This window comes from Arachis hypogaea, chromosome 1 (genome assembly GCF_003086295.3).
Source record: "Arachis hypogaea cultivar Tifrunner chromosome 1, arahy.Tifrunner.gnm2.J5K5, whole genome shotgun sequence".
In the NCBI taxonomy this organism is placed as follows: Eukaryota; Viridiplantae; Streptophyta; class Magnoliopsida; order Fabales; family Fabaceae; genus Arachis; species Arachis hypogaea.
This window is the reverse complement of record NC_092036.1, coordinates 5,103,771-5,109,832: the sequence shown is the minus strand read 5'-3', so window position 1 is coordinate 5,109,832 and position 6,062 is coordinate 5,103,771. Positions and strand designations below refer to the sequence as shown.

General features: G+C 31.2%; 1 long non-coding RNA gene across 1 annotated transcript; it reads right to left on the bottom strand.

Moving 5' to 3' along the window:
- Positions 1-2,978: 2,978 nt before the first annotated feature.
- On the bottom strand, positions 2,979-5,711 carry LOC112791771 (uncharacterized). Its single transcript, XR_003197279.3, has 2 exons — positions 5,354-5,711; positions 2,979-4,066 (listed from the first exon to the last, which is right to left on the bottom strand). It is a non-coding gene; the product is annotated as an uncharacterized lncRNA (long non-coding RNA).
- Positions 5,712-6,062: the final 351 nt, after the last annotated feature.

Genomic DNA, 6,062 nt, shown 5'->3' with positions numbered 1-6,062 from the left:
TTTAGACTTTCTTTTAGACTAAAACACAACTAACATAATAAATTTATTATACTAATATTAAAGATAAAAAAATTTAGGAGATTAGTACTTTTATTAAAATCTAGTTTGTTCTTAACCAACAAAAGAAAAGTAAGTAATCCTATACCATTAGATGTAATCTCACACTATTAAAAACAGAAATGTTTGGTAACAAAAAAAATCAGTCAAAAACAGCCATAACTTACCTTATTTAGCATTTATTAATTGTTGCGACAATTAATAAATGCTAAATAAGACAAGTTTTGGCTGTTTTTTTATCTCCCTAACATTACTCATTAAAAATACTAATAATAACTAATTAATGACTACAAATCACAAAATCTGCTACTTTGCTACTTTCTAGTACTTCTCTATTAAGATATCCTTTAAAATTTGTATAGAATTTTCGCTAAACCTTATATAACTTCTATGCAATCAATTCCTTTAGTAAAAATTTAATTTAGGGTTAAATATTTTATAACAAAGTTCGTCAATTTTTATAAGTTATAGGGTCAAAACATATTTAGATCATAAAGTGTACAAAGAACACTAATAAATTACATTTGGACGGTAGCATTGGTATTGAACATAATTGAATTATATCTCATTGAAAGGGCATGGCTCAATTTTACTTAAAGGGAATTGGTGTGTAATGAAGATATGATTAAATATTGATGATATGGGATGATGTGGCACTAATGCCGACTAATATATACATAAGTAGGTAGCAAGTGTGTGATAAAGAGATTATTAAAGTATAGATAATTTAACTTCTTATCCGTTTATAATAATATATGATTAGATAGAATATATTGACAAAAAACAAGGTGACATCTCTTCATCACTTCATATTTAAATCCTTAAATTCTTATAATTAAATAGCTTGATGTAGTAATTTCTTGTTTCTTTGTTTTTTGATTTTTTTTTTCATTGGCTTTCAAATTAGTTATGTTATATTGGCACTCAACATAAAATTGCCAATAAAGTATTTTGCTGTCTTTGATTTTACTTAAAATATATATTTTTTATTTTCAGCTCTATGTTGCATATTTTCTTTGAATTACCACAATGCATTAACATCACCAAACATGTTTTAGCATCATGTTTGACCAATCATTTTAATTTTCTGCTTATAACACCATCTTGTATTATGCATTGGAAAATGTCAATAATTAATTAATTACGAGCTAGATATATGATGCTTGATGTTCAACGTTTAGTTATTTATTATTAGAACAAAAGCTTCTACTTCTATCCTTAACTATAGTGACTGGCATTTTAGCAACACTAAAATTTAATAATATATAAGACTTAGAATGTTATTTAACCAATTCTACAACGTTTGAAATAAAATTTAATAAAGTTGTTGTGGTTAGTTACTTTGTTAGTGGTGTTTATCATTATTATTTAGTATATGAAGGTATTAATTAAAAGTTTGAATTGGAGAATGGTGAGATGATGATAAGTGAATGAATGGTGGAAAATAGAGTCACTTACAAGAGCAATGGAAGTAATTAGATTAGTTGTTAGACAGTACCTTCATATTAATTATATGCCATGCCATCATATTCATACACACACTAATACGCCACTCCATATATAGAATTTCGTGCATGTAGTAGTCCATTCGTTTATTGTCCCACAATACACGACATGCATCAACCAGTTTCTTGAATGCATGACAGAGACAGACGATTAACGACGACGCACACGGGATCGTACCATATATTTTTGAAATTTTTAATAAATTTTAAGGATAAAAAGTATTCTCCAATGACCACTTCCAACCATGGAGAAATCAGAAATAAAATTTTACATATGTTGGTTGGTCTACTATATATGTTATATTTTATAGTCATATCATCTTTCTTGCTATATATTCTTTTCAAATTGGGTATTTTCCCAACAGAACCAGACATAAGAGTACAATAAGACTAGACCTAAGTGAAGAGTATGATTAGTGTCAGAATCTTTGCCGATGACAGTTGGCAGTAGGCACTAACTGATGCTAAGTTGTACCTCATTTGTATATACTCAACCAGCAGACTATCTCATAACTATGCATCTGAAGAACATTGTTATTTAACAAAAGTCAGCTTCTTTTACAAGATATCATGCATGAATGAACAAAATAAAATAGCTTTGATAGAGGGTTTTTTAACATTTGGTATAATGCGTGATTATAATGTGAATGTGATTACTTAGAAGTACAATAAATACTAAGGTATTATATGAATCTTAAGTATTATATGAATCTGTATCATGACAATATTTTTTATTGTGTCTAATATCCAATCAACTTACATGTCCAACGTTATTATGTCAAATCAGGAAAATAAAATAAAAATATAATATTAAAACACATATGCATCATATACACAAGTAACAATACTAGTAAGTAGGGCTGAAAGTGAATCAAGTCAGCTCATGAGTCAGCTTGAACTCGACTCATTAATAGTTCGATAAGTTGAGTTCGTGAGCTGATGAACCGAGCTTGAGTCTGAAATTGAACTCATAAATTAAATAAACCGAGCTTGAACTTGGATAAGCTCAACTCATTAGCACGTGAACTGGCTCGATTATATATATAATAGTAATATATAATTTTATATATATATTAATGTTCTTATTTAAAATTTTATAATTATTTTTTATATGATTTTAATGTAGGACATAAATAAAAAAATTATAATTAATAGATACACTATATAAAATAAATATTTTTTAATATATATAAGTTATAATTTATTGATATATAATAAATTATGTTTCTGTTATTTAAGTTAACTCGTGAGTTTAAGTCAGCTCATGAGTTTTCGGTGAGCCAAACTTGAGCTTAAGAAATAGGCTCGAATATTAATGAGCTGAGCCGTGTGAGCCAAGCTTAATTTTCGTAAGCCGAACTTGAGTTTCGTCTAGCTCGACTCAACTTACGGGCAAGCTAGTAAAAATCGCGGAGATTGAAAAATCGGAGCTAGTAAAGACATCTGCTCCCAAGTCCATATTTGGAGGAGAAATAGCGGATCATCTATGTCCTTACAATCAAAACATGTTGTTCGACACAATGATCGATACAGATGGACAAGACATGCGGAACCCTAACTGAATTCTCTTATCCAGTCGAAGTTATTGAGCAATGGTTGAAATTTTCAATGGACTCCAGTGCTACATTTATCACAGGACAAGGTCATACTAAACAGTAACATAATGTGAGCTTTGATATACCTTTATATGGCAATTTCAGTCAAGTCTAGACCACTTTTATATCTCTTAAACTAAGTCAACTTAATAAAACTTTTCTAACAATTCCTCTTTGTGAGTGCACTTGTAAATTGATCCGTGCAGTCTTCTGCTAGGAGATTGCAACTGCTTATCGTTAACCCTGATTCTGGCATATCATCACTTTCAAAGACCAACAATCATTGCTACATCCTCCAAAATCATAGTGTAATCACCAGTCGGAAGATCAAAAGAATGTATATTGGAATGTCATCTTTCAACCAAGATTGTCAACATTGTCGAATGCTCTTGTATTCTTTCGATGCGAGATTGTGTCCAAACACCTCATTTAAAAGTTCAACAGCAATTGGATCACAGACTTTCGACACGTTTAGATGTCTAAATTCTAATAATCTTAAACCCCGATAAACAAACAAAAATAAGAAATAAATTATTTGGCATATTATAAAATATGAACACGTGCACAATTACTAAATAGAAACTAACATTTTAATAAAAAAAACTTAACAATTTCAAAAGCACATGATTTTATACTATACATATCAAAATAGATAAACATCAAAACTTAATAATTTTAAAAAAATTTTCAAAAATCTGAGTCGTTAACTTTGTCTACTCTAGTAAATTCCATTGACAATGGGAAGCCATGCTGACCTTATTGAGCAACAGCAACGACATTCTCTATGAGAAAAGGAGGAGATCATAGGATTTGATGATGCAGATATTAAAGTAGGGATTGATAAATGTTCACGAAGTCTAATGGGAAGAGTAATGGCTGAGCGGCTCCTTAGTGCAAAGACTATGAAATCTGCATTATATGCAATTCGGGGTCAGTTAGAGGGTTTCAAGGTACAGAGCTAGGAAGGAAATATTTTCCAATTCTATTTTGATAATGAAGTTGATGTAATCAGGATGAAAATGGCAAATGGGTATACCATGGTTTTTTAAAAATTTCATTATCAATATTAAAGGATGAAAACAGGAGGAAACGGTGAAAGGTAAGAATTTCGCTAATGTCCCTATTTAGATTCAATTATGGGGACTCCCTGCAATATTGCAAAATAAAAGAGCTAGGGAAAAAGGTGGAAAGGGCTTACGACGATATTATTGACGTGGACATATTTCAAATATGCCGGGAGGATGAGAAAATACTAAGGTAGCGTTTGGTGGAGAGACAGAGACAGAAAGACTGAGACTGAGAGACAGAGACTGAGAGACAGGGATTGAAACAAATTTCAGTATTTTGTTTGGTGCAAAATGAGAGACAGGAATTGAAACAAGAATGAAACTCTAATTTAATTTGCACAAAGGGTAAAATTGGAATTAATTAATTGAAATGAAAGTATTTAAGGTATAAAATGTTATTAAAGATTCAATCTCCATCTCTAAAAATTTCAGTCCCCTGTGTCCCTACTTTTTGGAAGTACTGAAATACTGAAATTTTGGAGACAGAGACAAACATTTTAGTACCAGTCTCTGAACTAACAAACACAATATTGAATCTCAGTCTCTTAATCTCTGTCTCAGTACCTGAAAACAAACGCTACCTAAAGGTGCATGTCCAGATGGATGTTACGAAGCCACTTAAGAGAATCATCAAGATGACAGTCTTTGATTAGAAAGTTTTTGAAGTGCAACCAAGGTACAAGAGAATTGAAATTTAAGGGTGTCAAAGCTTTCAATCTAGCTACGTAAGGTAAGCAGGGATGGAGAATGCAGACAAAGCTTAACTTACTATTCACTAGGTCTATAATAGTAAGTATTTTAGATATTATGAATTCTTAAAATCATCCTTGAACTAATCCCTCTTGGGGTTGGCAAAGCTTATGGAAGGGAAGGAAGGTTCTGAAAAAAAAAGTTAAATGGAGGGTTGGCAATGGGCAAACTATGAGGATATAGGAGGATTCTTGGATAAAAAATCAACCAGCTCTATCTGCCCAAATAGTTCCAGCCATTGACTCACAACTAATATGGGTTAATTAACTCATAACAGAAAACAAACAATGGAACCAACAACTCATAACATAACAGTTCAGTGCAAAATTTTGCAAGCCATTCTAAAGACTGAAATTGAAGAAGGAAATGATCTTGTTACCTGGCCACAGGAGAGAGGAGGAAGCTACACAGTGGCTTCAAAATATGCTTTGGCTCACTAGTTCTATCATCCTTCATTTGAACTGATTCCAATACAACGCCAACAAAAGAAGGTCTGAAAATCAATTTAAGGGTGAAATCTTCAATAGACATCGTGTTTTGGAATTGGCTAGGAAAAAGGATTCGGATTTTTAGAACTGCTGGAGATCTTAAAGAGCATTGCGAAGCAGATGGTGGAATAAAGAAGATGCTCAAAACTTTACTCTTTGCTCTTTCCTATTTTTGAAAATTTTCAATTTTTCCATTGTATGAGGTCAAATGTAGAACCAAAAATCCAATTTTCACTGAATGAAAGTCTACCTTTGTTAAAAACGATTATACTAATTAATTATTAACATGACTACAATTCAAAAAAATTAGTCTACCAATTATACTAATTATTACTAAACATAAATATGAAGTTCTATTTTAATTACTACAAAAACTTTTTTACTTTCGTACATATCATAATCATTTATGATGGCAATATATAAAACAGAAATTTTAGGCGTCCAAGCATTTTTTAAACTAAGCTTTTAACTAAGTGCTCGTGCGTTTTTTTTCTTTCGTACACGGCCAGAGGCTCTTCTTCATCTTTCTCATCCTTCGTTATCGTCTCCGTCGTCATATTCTTTTTCTTTTGCGCGCTTCTTTCTTCAATGTCGTTATCG